Raw genomic sequence first — 16,721 nt, 5'->3', positions numbered from 1 at the left:
AATTTCATTCAAATGTTTTGTGTTTACAAGTGCAACATTCAATTATACATATTTACGTGTTTTAAAAACTTATTTCGAAATTTACAAGAGATGTTCTGTATACGAAGAGCTTGGATGAATAGCTCGGGGGAAAGCAAATTTAGGCAAAATAAATAATATCATTTGTTCTACAATAAATTTATATATAAAAAATATTCTTGATTTAACAACGATCTTTTACATTAACGATTTTTATTAACATTTAATCCTCCCACCCCTCTATCTATTATTGATCTGGATGCTAATGCTGTGGCAAAACATAGGCTCTGCACCAATCAAATGTAATTCTCCCTGACAAATCTGAATTATAAAAGAGACATCACAACCACAATTGCCAGACTCAAAACAGGGCACCTGAGGGGTATGAGGATCATGCCTGATGGTTCCAGACTCTATGAAGAATGCAGACACTGTCCAGACGTGCAGCTGGATCCGGAACATATTTTTAGCTGCCGTTCTATTATTTCAACCCTCTTCAAAAATAGACATTGATTGTACCAGGAATATTCTTTATTCCGATAAAGCTAAAGATGTAGCCAGGGCTGTTCTGCATGCTTTCGGTCCAATCTCATTGCCCCCGCTCTCCCTTTTTTTTTTCTTTACTTTTTATTGCACTTGTTACACGACAGCAACACTAACATTTCATAAAAAAAACATTTGATTGCCTTCGACTATGACATGATCTCTTCTGTTGTCAAATTAATTTAAATTGAGCGTCTTGGATAAGGAAAAGTAACATTTTTCTCACTATAAAATTAAGAACATCTTATTTCACAATTTTTTTGAGTACATATTTTTTTATTGCCTTGTATAGGAAATATATAAAGAGAAAGTATTTTAATCGTTCTAAAACTCAAATTCGACATTTCGACGACTCTCCGTGTTTCAGACCTCCCTCAGAATGAAAAACATTTTCAATTTATCTGTCTGTCTGTCTGCTTGTGAACACGGTAACTCAAAAACGTTTTGAGCTAGAAATATTGAATTAATTACGGTCATATTATTGACCTATTTAACAGAATTACTTTTTTTAAACAACATTACTACACAGGCTCTGGATTACAGATTAATGTACATCAGGGAAACTTGGTGGACTAGCTAAGAGATGGCCAAAGTATAGCGGAAAGGTCTTGGAATGACGAGAAACACAAAATATAAGGGTTTAAAAAGAAAGAAAAAAAAATTATATAATTTGGTTTCCTTAAGTTCGTGTGTATACCCATCTTATATATACAGTAATAATAAATATCAAAGTAAAGGTGGCGCAACTCCAGACGAGTTTATATCAGTCTTCATTTGGGCCTAATTTTATACAACTTATCTCCTTGAAACAAGCTCAAAAATCGCGTTGAAACTATCTTTCATTTGAATAACTGATTATCACAATAAGTAGTTCTTAGCTTTTATCCTAAACTCATGCGAAATTATTTCAGAATTGTTTTCATTTGTTAGGATTTGAAACTAATATTATTATAAAAGAAGAAGAAAATATAAAATCGAAAATAAATTTTGCAAATGCTATTGATTCAACTTCTTACTCTAACGATTCTTACTCTAACTATATCTTTAAAATTATTAATAAAGACTTTTTTGTGCCACGGGATACTTCTAATCCAATTCCAAGAGAAAGGGACATGACAGCCGGAGATTCAAAAATTATTCCAAATATTATTCAAATGCTGTCTTTTGTTAGCAACTTGATTTCTTCTTTTCTGTATTTTTTTATACTTACTGAATAAGTAAGTGTAAAATAATAAGTTTATAATATAAGTAATAAGTTTATAAGTAAGTTTTTGGCTTTCGAACTTTCAAAGAAATGACATCTTCGAATAGATTTTTGTTTCCAAAGAAAGAATTACAATTATTTGTATTAAGGATTTTGTCTTCTTTTTTTTTTCCAACTATTTTAAATGTAAAAATTCTTTCAGTCACTGTTTTCGAACAAAAAATTCCAAGAGTCTCCAGGAAATTAAATTTGAAATTCTCCGAGAATTAAAATATAATGTGGTGTGGTATTTCATTCTAACAATTAAATCAGATCGAAATTATTTGAAATGAATCATCTATGTCATAAAAAATTTTGAAAAATTATTCTGGAGGTGGGGGGAGGTAATGAATCGAGAGATATTTCGAACCCTCTAAAGGAAATCAAATGTTTGAAGTTAATATTTTTTGTGTAATTTATACAATTCTTTATTTTGTCTGCCACCATTATTAAGAAGTAATTTATATTCTTAAGAAAAATACTAATATCTGATTTCCTAACCTTATTTATTTAAGAGATTTTATGTACTTTTTAATATCTTTACACATTTTTTACATGAAAAATCAAAAATCAAAACTTTTTTTGAATTAATATTGAAAAATGAATTCTACGTATGACGGAAGATAAACCGTTCTTTATGGGTAATAATATAAATAATATTGACAATACTAATGTAATTAATGTTACCTTTACCAGCAATACATGAAAGCAGGCATTTGTAAAAGGCATGATCCAAGAATAAAATATCTTATTTAAATGTATTATAAATAGAAAAGTTGTTTAAAGCCCACAAACATCATATAAATAATAGATACATTTTGCTAAGGTATCTATTATTTAATATGTATGCTATTTTTAAGGTATGCTATTTTTGATACAATGAGTTTAAAAATATAAGGATATAAAATGAACAGTTCAAATTAGTTCTTCAGAAAGAGAACTACTTGTAACTAAACCTTATGTCACGTCTTTGAATTGTACCTTAGCTACTCTAGCTTTACAAAAAATGCTTCTCTCCTTAGCACTTAATCTTGGAACAGCATCTCAAGAACAGGCCAGTACCGAGGAAATGCATTTATGTGCCCTATTTATACAAAAATTCATCATATTTTGGAACTTCATTTTAAAAGTAAACATCATAAACCTACCCATTTCTAAGAGAATGCGCTTATTTGAGCAGTCTATACAAAAACGCTTCAAATTTCAGTCTACCAAGTTCAACGTTGTAAGTTTACCAAGTATGACTCACGGAAGTGTTAACTGCTTAAAGAATAAATTTAATATATATATGGAATATTAAAATAAAATAGATATTTCATACGTAGCTAAAGTATTCAATGAAAATGAATTTCATACATAGCCAGTAATACCTGCTTTTTTTTATCATACATTAGATCTGCTTTTTTTTTATCATTCCAGATTTTTAAATTAATTCATTATAATCTTTGTCGAAAAATTCAGGATTTTTATGTCATTTTTGGGAGATTTTTTTCCGTCCCGCTGTTTTTTCAGCTTCTTTATGATGTTTTGCGCCTCCAAGAATGTAAAAGATGCAATAGTGAGATGTCGTAAACATCATAAATCTGTCATCTAAACCTGCAATACTCGTACTTCTCCTTTAATCTTCTCGATGATGAAGTAATCTTATCACACGAAAAATCCCTAGTGGTCGAACTTGGTTACAAATATCATACGCTAACTGAATTGCGAAAAAAAAAAGTGAATGGCCTCATCCAATGCCATTCACTCAAAGTAACTTTCAAGGTCACCAAGGAATTTTGAATCTTCTGTTTATTATATTATGGTTTTTGTTAACCGGTTTCAAGTATTTGTTGCATTCTTTGTTTCTTGATAAAACAATTTGCTGATATTAAAGTTTGTTTCTCTTCATCTCGATCAGAAGTTAGAAGAAAAATTTTCAGGAGCAACATCTGTTTATTAAAATGCTACGGGGATCTGATATAAGATATCAAATATTTCCTTTATAACTTTGTCTTTTATTTAATTTTTACTGTATTTTTCTCCTCATTACAACGTTAAAGAAGTTTTAAAATAGATTAAGTGATTAGCAGAAGTTAAAAGAAAAAATATCAGTTTTTTTTTTTTTTTTTTTTTGTTCATATTTTTTTTAGTAAATGTGTAAATCAAAGGAATGAAAAATATTTTAAATGAAACGTACAGAAATAATACTGACAATTAATTCAAAAATGGTTGTTGTAGTTTCGTAATTTTCAACTTATGTCAGGAGTGAGGAAAAAAAAGTTACAAAAAAGAAAATTAGAAATAATATAATAAGAAAAGATACATTAATACAAAAATAAAATATCATCCTTTAAAACAAATAAATAATTCATAGCAGCACAAAAATTTATTTTAAGAATTTAAAATTCGCTAATTAATATGAGGTATTAATTTCAGTTACTCAGAATTTATAAGCAAAGTAAACTTCAAATACATGCTCGGGTTAATTATATATCTATTTTTACATATTTATATATACGCGGTTGGAGATTTATCCGATTCGATTTGAATGTTCAGTCATATGCCTAATGATTACTAATAATAAAGACATATGTCGATATTTTGACATAGAGTTGCCAAATTGTCACAATTATACTTTGGAGGGTAAAAATGCGCTTTTCAAAAGGATTTTTTTTTTTCGAAATTTTAAGAAGAATGCAATTAATTAAAGCTTAATCAAAAGTTTGGCGTCTTAGGCGATAATTTTCGAAAACAGTATATCAAATTTGCATGTTTTACACCATCGTAAAATTAAGAAAATTATCGTTTCAATTGCACAAATATTTCTCAAATTTTAACAAGTTTTGAAAATATTTTTATGAAGGAACAACATTTAAGTCAAACTTATTTCAGTGTTTTATTAGATCTTTCAGTCTCATGTTTTATCTTTGTTATGAATCATCAATCTGAGACACATCTGTCAGTCAAGAAATTGGATTTTATATAAATGTTGTGAAAAAATGGGAATGTTCTTATACATATGTTCATTCACAAGAAGATAGTAGTTTTCTTTATTTTAAGAGTAAAATTATCATTAGATATTTAATTCGCTTTTTCATTTAGGAAAAACTTTTCTTAAAAATAGGCTTTCTAATAAGGTAAAGAAATAAATAATTGTAAAAATTATTAAAATTATGTATGATTTTAATAACTAATTTCACCATAGTTCAGATTTAGTTTCTATAATCTTTTTAAGGTAATGGATGTTTAGCATTTTTCTTTGTCGTCTTATTCTAAGCATGCACTAATTCTCATTTTAGAATGGTATTTGGCATGCAATGTATATCGTAAATGATTAGATAAATATTTCTTATAGATAATTTTTAAAAGTTTGTTTTAGACCTTTGACAATAGTAATACCTTAAATGACTTCTGATCGCGTCAATATCTAAAAATATTCTATTTTACTTTAAAGAATATTCAATTTTAATTTAAAATTATGTAAAAATTTATTTATCGACATTTAATAATTTTTCCGAATCTCTGTATGTTTTAGTATTTTTGCACAATTGGGTATGTTGCAATAAAAGCAATTAAAGATATATTAATCAAAGAAACTGCATATATATATGTATATACATTTAAATAAAGATATACAAAAGTTTACAAAAATGTGATTTTTATCATTTGATGTGAAAATATTCCACAAAAATTGTGATTTTGCTTTTTTATACACTTCTAAATCAATCAAGATTCTAAAGATTTACTTTATAAAACTAGATTTAATGACGTATATTAACATAAATGGAAGAAAAAAGATAATAGAGACCAGCTTTTAGCAATGTAATAAATGGTATTAGAATAAGAAATATTAAGTAATTATAACAGCGTTTGATCTTATAATTACAATTTCGAAATATCCAACTTTCCTTTTTTTTTTTTTTTTTTTTTTGACAAACGTAATTATAAAACTTTTCGAATATCCAAATGAAATGTTCATGAAATTTAGAGTTTATCTTTTATATTTTCTATTTGAAAATGTCGAATAATAAAATACACTTTATGGTAATTAATGTTGAATACTTCATAAGTAATACAATTAGATTAAACAATACGTAAGTCAGACTTATATTAAGTTTGAGCATATTTTAATTTTTTTATTAATTTATTTCACATTTTCATTATTATAAAGTTAAAGTTTTCTTCCTTTCAACTATATTTAAAAATCACTTACAAAAATTTCTGTAATACAGAATCATATTTATGAGTAAAATACTGCCCAGTCATTCTAACATTTGAAATAGAAAGATGACGCTAAATATTTTTCTTCTGGGGATTCAGCAAGAACATTGCCTTCAACTCCCAACAAAAGACTTCGGAAATTTCCGTTGAAAACTTTCTGCAATTTGTGGAACTCTCCCTACGATTATAGGCAAAAACAGATGGCGTGAAGTTGATTACAGTTTAGACATCTGTTGTTCTGAAATGCAATAATGCTCTGAAAATCATCGAGAATCACTTCCAACTTTTACTTAATATAAATCTTTAATTTGAGTTTTATGTGCTGCCATAATTAAATTTCTTTTTGGTGTTTTCGTCACAGCTATTAATTTACCGTTTGCATATTTTTGTGTAAGCTTATAATCCAAAAGTTAACACCTTTCTCTTTAAAAAAAAAGAAAGAAAGAAAAGAAAAGAAAGTTAAAAAAAAACAGAGATCTTTAGAAATTCTTGGCCTTTCAATTCAGTTCTTTCTTTCCATTTCGTCTTGAAAAGGGTGAAAAAAGGCTCTATTGTTCAAAGTTATGCCACTATGTCTAAATTTCGCTATGTATATTCATATGTGGAATACGAATAAAAGACTGTTTGCGTCTAGATGATCTGTAGTCCATCTACATATTTATTGCATTAAATCCTTGTTACGAAAAAAATATGATATAAATAAATAGATGTATATAACATATTCCTCTATGTACTTTCTAAATAAACTCGGCTTCTTTCTTTCATTGCTCTTTCCAATATTTATTTTTACTGAAATCAAAAACCCTCAGAACCTATAAAAATTCAATAAATATGTAAGCAATTGAACATTTATAAAAAGAATTCATGTATTTTAGACTTCTTTTTTATATATTTATAAAAGAGAATTAACATATCCTGTGTAGATGGCGATACAGCATTTTTATTTCAGTTCAAGGTAGGCTTTTTATAAACGGGGCGCCATCTATAGGTTACACATACAGAGAGTTTAAGAAAATCCTTTAAAGAAAATTTGGCATCGTTGCATCTGTATATTCTTTTGTATATGAAAGTGCAACGGAAACAGCGGAACCTAAGAGGAAGATGATTATGATATATATAGCATATAAACTTCATTTATTAATTTTTTTTTTTAACTTATAAGATTATCTTAGCTATCCTTGTTTTTTTTTCTCTGTCTTTTAAATTACGCTTAGATTGTCTAGACTAATACATTATTTTTCCATATTAAGAGATACATAAAATCTATGATTTTTTTTGTTTTGCTCATCTTTATACATAAACATATATGTAATACTTACGTAAGTTTTCTTTTACCTTGTTACTCTGCTAGATACTTCATGTTTATTATTCAAGTGTAAGTTATCATGTAAGAAAAAGCGCCATCTATATGTGTAAAATAAAATTACGATTCCGAATTGAATTTGTTCTTGTCTGGAAAATGAATTCAGTCTCCCGAAGCAATAATAAAGCACGAAACGCCGCCTATGTATCTTTTTTAAAAAAACATATATTTTTAGATTAATTATGTCTCATTACCACATTTTTCATAAATTTGCTGCACTTTCGCTACATGTAAAGCAAATTTTTCATTTTAATTTCCAGAATGATATTTTAGATGAAAAAGTCCTGACAATAATTTAACGCAATGTAATGTGAATTAAAAATCGGAGAATAAAATCCAATGCAAAGAAATTAATTAATGTAATGTATATTAAAAGACAAAATATACTGTTCTATATATATATATATACTATTCTGAAGCAAATCTGCAAATTATAACTAAGCTGTATTATGAAGATGAAATATTTCAATTTTGAATAAAGGGAACGACAAATTGCACTTTAATGACCGAATAATAAATGGAGTTCAGAATAATATAATAATTAAATGCGTATGTAGTCATGTAGTCAAATGTGCCTTAAAAGTTTAAAGCGAAACTTACACAAATTGTTTTTTGTTGATACATACTTTCAGGAACAAAAAAATATAAAAGGAGAAGGGAGAACTTACATTCAAAATAAAAGCTCCATGTCATTGTATCTTATTGTTAGTTTTCATAAATGACATATGAAAATAAAAACAGCACGCTAAAATACGTCAATATAGCAAATTAAAATTTGCATGTATAAAAGTAGCATGCAAAAATACACTAAGAGTAATAGACAGATTTCTATGAGAGTTTAAGGTTTTTAAATTTGAACAGATGAGAGACATTTGCATACATTTTAATTTGATTGCAGTATTTATATTTGTAATATTCTTGGACATTTTCCGTAATTTCATGCTATAAATGGTCTATTTCGACAATGAAAATGCAATTCAGCAGAATATTTAACTACATTTAATTTTTGTAATTAGTTAATCTGTATAATGCACATCTATTAAAATGAAATTCATTAGAATTTTCGCACATGTAACATTTAAAACTTACACGCATGTATAAACCATAAATGCCATTCCTGAAAATTAAATGTCACTCAAGTTTTGAAAATATTACTCAAATAAATGAACTAAGCTCAGTTATTTCCTCTCCATTTTAAAAGACTTTTACAATAACAAACCTTTAGTTTCAAAAACCTTTATTTTTGATTACTAGCAGAAATTTTTAAGGATTTTATTTACTTTATTCAAACAAAATTTCATTTGTCTGTTATAATGACAGTTAATGAGAAAAAAAAAAAAAAAACTAAGATTAATGTTTTCATAGACAAGATCATACATACCTTAAAGGAATATTTAAAAGACAATACTCTTAATAAAATGATGGAGTAAATTTTAAAGTAATAAAAAAACATGAGTTAACATTTTTAAAAAGAGTGAAATTTCAATAATACATAAAATTACTACCTTTTTAACCAGAATAAATTCTCAAATAAAATCTTACGTCCACGTAAAATTACGTTACAAATAAAATCTTACGTCCACGTAAATTTCTGTGAACATTTATCAAAATTTCTAATTTATCTTTTGAATAAAATATTTTATTTCAGCAAAATGATTTTAATGTCATTTATAATATCATAAAATTCACCGACTACATAAAAATAACTACAAAAAGGGGGAAAGATTTTCTTCATTTTTAAGCTGATTTTTAAAAAATAACGAATTTTTTTTATAACGATATGCATTCATTTATCGCCGAAAAATACGAAATGTTAAATTTGTAGGGACGCATTTGCAGGATGTGAATATAATTTGAGATACTTAAAACTTAGAGCTAGAAATCATAGATGGAGCCACAATCCAAGTGAAATTCAGGAAAACACTGAAGAAACAGTGTCTCGATACCAAGAAAGAATGCCACCAATCGAGTGGCAAAATCTGATTGATTCACCACCCGAGGTGTTTGGTAAAAGCTCTAGTAGAGTTAACATATAAGGTGAAAGTAGCTGCTGGAAATCAGCCCAATTTCTTTAATTAAAGATATGTGTCATTTGGAAACCTTGATAATGTCAAGAAGAAATGTTCCATATTTGAATGTTATCCTAAGTAATTCACTAAAAATGTCAGTTTATTTTGCTTTCTTCATTATTTTACCCTCAATGACTATAGAATGGCAGAAAAAGTAATCATAAAGTTTGTTGCAGAAAGATATTACTGTAATATTGTCCCCCGAAATACTTTTCTTTTTAATTATTTTTTATCGTTTTTTTTTTTTTTTTGGCGTTGCATTTTTATTGCCAATGTTTACTTTCGTTGTTTAAACACATTGCTCTTAGTTCCTGAAGAATGAAACAGACTTTAAATGTTTTTTGGGGTATAGTTTGAAATTTGATCTTTCTGCCTTAAATTGATGTTACCTTATAACAGTTATTAATCTACTTAATTTTGCCACGTTATTGAGAGACTAAAGGAATCAAGTATGAATGAATCAAGTAAAATGATCTCAGTTTTTCCACGAGCAAAAAGAAGTATGGTTGAATCATTAAATGGCAAAAATAGAATATTTTCATTTTTTCAAAAAAAAAAAAAAAAAAATTGTCAACAATAGAAAGAAATATTTCTTTTAAAATGCAGCATGCTTCTGCATGCAAATTTATCTATGGATAATTTTTTTAAATTACATTTATTGCATTAATATATATATATATATATATATACTACTTGTGCCATCTGCAAATTGAAAACATAAGTTCAAAATACCATTTTTGTATCCTCTTATGTCATGTAAACAGTTTTCTGATTCGTGAAAGGTAGTGCTTTTCAGCCATTTTACATCTATCGATGAAAAAGAATCGTATAATGTTTAAAAATGAAGAAAGATCGGCAGTCATGCTAACTATGTTCGATCTTTTATTATTACCTGAAAACAGTTCATTGACTATAGTTCTTATTTTAGAATGAAAAAACATAAACGCAGTGTGGCAATTTTTTTCTTCCGCGATATGCAAGGAGTGTTCTGCAAATATAACGCTTCATATTTTTCCCACTTTTCATTGCAAATAAATGATTTAGAGCCCTTCCTCTATTTCCAATAAATGAAAAAAAAAATCTCAGAAGATCGTCACTTTTTCACGATTATTTTTAATTGTGATAAAAAAAAAAGCCATTTCTTAGGGTATTTTGTTACAATTGACATCAAGGGAATTACAATGCAAATGCTGTTACTCAGTTGCTACTATTGCAAAAGGCCTCGAGTAAGATACAAAAATGTTAAAAGGCTGAAAATTTTATTCCTTCTCTGATTTTAAGTAAAGGCCTCAATTAATGATATCGTTTCTAGCAACTTGTCATTTCCTTGGCCACCACAACCACCAGAGAATCTTTTTGAGCTCTTCGAGCAGTTACTATTGTTTAATAACCGTTTTCTGCTCTTGCGCTACTGTTTACTGCAGATACTATTCTTTTGTGCATTTGAACTGTTTTTATACTTTGATTTGTGTAGAATAAAGCGCAGTTGTTTGTTACTGAGAATGTTGGATATTTATACACTGCCCTGGACCCCGAATTTCAGAAAATTTCAGTAACACTATTTAGGATATATTTAAACCAGCGATTCTCAACCTGTGGGTAGCGCCCCCCCCTAGGGGGAAGCGCGAGAATATCCAAGAGAAAATATTGTTTTAAAAAATTGATTAACTGACTGAAAGGAAAGCACACATACACATAAAAAACAAAATACATTTTAACATTTTTAATAACTTATTAAAGTAAAACAACTTACTAAATCAAAACATACTAAATTAAAAACAAATTTAATAATTATTAGTGACTTTCTTGGTCCTGTCTTGCAAAGCAAAGTTTTTCTAAGGAAGGCTTAGTTTGCCACTCTCAGTTCTGTTTCTATATTTGGTCTTCAAAGAAGTCACAGCAGAAAATCCAGTTTCACAAAGGTTAGATGCTGAAAATGGTAATAGAATGCGAAATGCCCTTGTTTTTAGTGCAGAAAAATCATCTTACTCCTGCCCAAAATTCAAATAGCGATTTATTACTAAATTGTCTTTTAGTTTCGCCACTTATTGCGAAGTCTATTTTTCTTCCTCATCAATTGAGAGTCTTTAGGGAGTTTTATGAAATGATCCCTATCCCACTCGTAACTTGCTATCAGTTTACCAGCATGGCTAAAAGATTTTCAATGGTTACAAAACAACTTTTCTTCTTCAGTCTTGTAAGTTTTAGTACAATCATCCACGTTTGCAAACATTGTTAGCTGTTATGCTTTAAATTTCTGCACCACAATTCCAATTTTCTACAAAAAGCATTAACTTTATCACTCGTATCCAACAGACGTATGTGTATTTGCTCCTTGGAGTTGAAGATTCAAGTTATTTAATTTCTCAAAAATGTCTACCAAGTACCTCACTTTCATCACGAATAAACCATCGCGAAAATTCTCGGCCTCCGGTCTGTTTTCTTCTGCTAGGAAATTGGCGATTTCTTCTCTTTATTCATAAACGCATTGCAAAAATTTCCCACGTGATGACCATCTTGCCTCGCAATAAAATAGTAATGCTAATTGTACTGAAACCCATGTCTTTACAAAGTGCGGAAAAGATTCTCGATTTCAGGGGTCTCATTTTTATATAATTTACTACGGTTACAACCGTAGTTAACCCAATATTCAGACCAGGACTTATTGCTTTCGAAATCAAAGCTTCTCTGTGTCACGCAACTTCGAGAAAAGCTGACACTGTACATCTTCAGCTATATCGCCAATTCGAAGGGCAACAGTATCATTTGAAAGAGGTATGGACTGCAATTGTCTTGAAAAATTATCTCCAAACATAGTTTCTACAATCTCAATTGCTGCTGGCAAAATAAGCTCTTCACCAATGGTGTGAGGTTTTTTACATCTGGCTATTTTATATGAACTTTGTAAGATGCAATTAAAGATTTTTTATTCACAGACAAAGTTTCTTTAAAAATGATTTTTGCTTTTTATATGATTTTAATTCAAAGAATTCTCTGGGTGTGTTGACGTACTCACTATGAAACGTTTCCAAATGTCGTTTAATTTTATTAGGTTTCATGCTGTCTGCGGCCAACATTTTTGAGCAAAGGATACACAGGGGCCTTTCTTCTTCATTTACTTCAGCACAGGTAAACCCAAAATTTAAGTATTCTTGAGAATATTCTCTTGATTTTATTTTCGGAACCACGCTCGTCTGTGTACTTGTTGATGCTTGACCATCGTCTAATGCTTGCTTACTTCCGCTTAAAAATTTATTCATGAGTCTGCATAAATCTGCTGCCGTGAATATTTAATATGGTGAATTGCAATTAACACGAAAACATATATAACATACACATTCACTATAGATTCGATAGCGATAAAAGGATGGACTAGAATAAGACTGGCTGGAATAGAAACTTGAGTTATCGAACATTTTTCTTCTTCCTATGAGAAAACATTTGCTCCGCTCATGCTCGAGACGACATAGGTCGTGTGGATTCCCTTCCACAAACATTGCTTATTTTTTCACTTTTGTTTAATTATGCTTCTGTTATTCGAAAAAATGTATTCCCAGTTTCTAAATTTAGCTCACCCGTCTAGGTTAACTTTCATTAACGAATTTTTTTGTTACTTTCATATTCTTTTAATGTTATCTCCCTGTTTGGCTTTCATTTCAAATATAATATTTAAATTTTCCCCGCTTTCATTCGCTTCCTCTGTTTACCGGCGGCTTGTACAAAATGCAAGATGTGGTTTCTCGCCAACATTGGGTCGCTTTTACTCTTTGTTTTGGCAGTTAGTTAAAAATAATTTAAAAACAGAATCCAAAATACTCAATATACAATATTGTTGTATACATTTTATTGTAAGAGGGGGGCACGATGGAAATTATGATTGAAAACTGGGCCGCAAATACTGAAAGGTTGAGAAACGCTGATTTAAACAATATTTTTTGCCTACATATTTCGTTTATTTTTTTGAATTTATACAAATTAATGGTGGAATTTCCAACTCCACTACTGAACTGAATTTCACAACTTCTCAAACTGAAGTTCAATATAATGTTTATGTATAAGCCAAGCAAAGCAGCTCAAGTGTATAATAGTTTTTGCCGAACTATGCCCTGAAAAATATCTCGCCATGAAATAATGCTACCGCCTTATTTGCTTGAGAGTAAAGTCGTCGAGTGGATAATGCGTAGTATAAATCATTTCTGAAAATCCCCGGAAAGCATTTTCTTAAAAATGTCTGCATTACAAGTGGAAATAAAATGTCAGTTTTGCTATAAGGAGTTCACCTTAGAATCTTTATTCAAAAGTCGCAAGCTTCATTATTTAATGATAAAGAAAAACCTGCTTGCCATATTAACGCAATAAATGTAAATTTTGAAAATTATTCATAAATAAATTTGCATGCAGAAGCATGCTGCATGTTAAAAGAAATATTTCTTTCTGTTATTGACAAATTTTTATTTATTTATTTTTTTGAAAATATGAAAATGTCCTCTTCTTGCCATTGAATGATTAAACTATAATTCTGTTTGCTCGTGGAAAACGTGAGCTCATTTTACTTGTAGCGTCATCCATACTTGGTTTCTTTAAAGTCTCTCAATACCGTGGCAAAATTAAGTAGATTAATAACAGTTATAAGGTAACATCAATCTATATAATTTCTTGTCGACGGTGAGAAAGCGTACTTCGATAGAGAGGCAATTCCTGCATCGGCAGCCCTAGCGTCACCGCATCTGCCGTGAAGCCAGTCACACCTGGAGAAGATGCTCCATTAGAGCATTATATTGTATAATACTGCAAAATTGAGCAAAATAATACTATACGATATTCATAATACAGAAAAAAAATCTGAAATATCAGACATTATTTATACTGATCATTGTTGCTTCCTAGATCATTGTACAATCTAGCTTTTAGGTGTTATACAAATTAATTACCAATATTATAAACATCACCAACAATTAATTCCAAATAACAATTCTGTTCAATACAAATTCTATTACTTTTTCGGGAAAAAAAAAATACATTAAATTTCTTAGGGTATCTCTTGATTATTTTTTTTTCACCTAAAATTATTGTTTTTCTCCAATCTAGAGTTTTGAACCCAGAAACTTCTCTCGGTAAGGACGTCTCATCAGTACCGTAATCAGTACAGGATTTTGTGCACGAACTGATCTCTCGATTATCTCCTATAAAACCCCAAAGAGGCCTAATCCTTCCCTGGAATTGTTCAGAATGTTCTTCAAACCAATCGCGAACATTTGTGACCAGGCGACATGGCGCGCAGTTATCCATAAAAATCGCGTCATTGTTTGGGTACATAAACTCCATGAATGGCTGCAAGTAGTCTCCAGGTAAATGAACATAACCGTTTCCAGTCGATGATCGGTTCAGTTGGACCAAAGGATCCAGTCCATTCCCTGTAAAATCTGCCCACACCATCATGGAGCCACAACCAACTTACACAGTGCCTTTTTGATAGCTTGGGTCTATATCTTCGTGGAGTATGTGCGGCAGTCGAACCCTGCTATGAGCTCTTACCAAGAGAAATCGTGATTCATCCAACCAAACCCCGATTTTCCAGTCGTCTACGGTCCAACCAATATGGACACTAGCCCAGGAGAGGCGCTGCAGATAGTATCATATTCTTTGTAAAAGCACTCGAGTCTTCTGTGGCTACAGCCCATTAAGACCAATTTTGGAAGTTTTCTCCTAATGGATACGTCCCACGTACATCCCACGTTGATTCCTGTACTTGATTATACACAATGATTCCTGTACTTATTGCTGTTATTTCAAGAAGTATTTGTTGTCTGTTAACATTGGCAGTTCTATGCACACGTCACTGGTCTCTGTCATTAAGTGCAGGAGGTCGGCCATTGTGTTATTCTTGGTAGGAAGTTATGTCTGAAATTAGGAATTTTCGGTACACTCTTGATACTGCGAATCTCGGAATATCGAATTCCTTAACAGTTACCGAAATTAAATATCCCACGCATCTATCTCCAACTACCATTCCGCGTTCAAAGTTTATTTATTTCCATTGTTCTGCCTTAATCACGCCAGAAACCTTTTAACATTAACCACTTGAATTCAAATGAAAGCCTTGCCATTGCACTTCTTATGTCTACATTCTGTAAGAGAGATTACTTCTATCTGTATATTTGCATATTACTATCCCTTGACTTTTTTGTCACCTTGATGTATAAATGTCATGGAAAAAAATGGCTAAAGTTATGAATTTCTTGAAAATTATAAATATTTATTAGATATATTTTATTATATACAAAAAGGCACTTAATTATTAAGATAGATAATATAGTGATAATAAACTTCAATCAAATATAATATTAGATACTATTATTTTTCAGAACCTTTAAAGTGAGATCTAACATAACCGTTTGAAAGGCTAAATGTTTATATTTAATCATTTAATAGTTATATATTTCAATAATATATTTCAATTTAAATGGTTTATATATTATTAATATTTTAATCTATTACAAATTAATAATCATCAATTTACAGTTATTCTTGATTTGCGTTTAAAGCAGCAAAATCGTTAATCATACTATCGAATTTCATACTTCAAACAAGTTTAGACCTAGACTTTCAAATGTAGCACACTTTCTTTTCTAACTTCTGTTGAAGAGTTTCTTAGACTTCCCAAATGTCTTAGAAAATGAGAAAAGAAAGGATAAGAAATAATTCAAGAAATAATTTTCAGAATTTCCCAAGTTGATGGCTATTTTTTCTTTCTTTTTTTAAATTCAAGCACATATGCAAACTGTTTGAAATTAATGCATCCTTTACTAAGCTCTTTCGATAAGTCATTTTGAAGGTCATGAGGTCAGGACAAGTAAGTCACTTTTTTTTTCCCCTCAAATTTGGTCAAAATAATTTAAATGGCAAACAGTAGGCACGTCCTTTTGAGTTCGAATACGTAGTTCATCCTCATTTTTTAACTCTACAATTTTTGTTTATTATTAAAAAAATATATTTATTTTCAAATCTAGGGTAATCAGAGTAAACACGTCTGGACTATGAAAAATACTTTTTTGTTGTTGCTTGTTTTTAATGATGGGGTATATTTCTTTTAATACAATCTATAGCCTGAACGTTCAGTAAATTCCAAGTCCCAGTGTTTTTTAAGTTAACATCAGTTAATTTAATATTAGATTCTTCAGATAATTTATCAACATTTAACTTACACTCTGAATTGGCCTTAAAAATCTTTAGACTCGTTAACATAATTATATGAAATATTACTTAAAAGTCTACTTTACTA

This window comes from Argiope bruennichi, chromosome X1 (assembly GCF_947563725.1).
Source record: "Argiope bruennichi chromosome X1, qqArgBrue1.1, whole genome shotgun sequence".
NCBI lineage: Eukaryota > Metazoa > Arthropoda > Arachnida > Araneae > Araneidae > Argiope > Argiope bruennichi.
Note: the sequence above shows the minus strand (reverse complement) of the source record.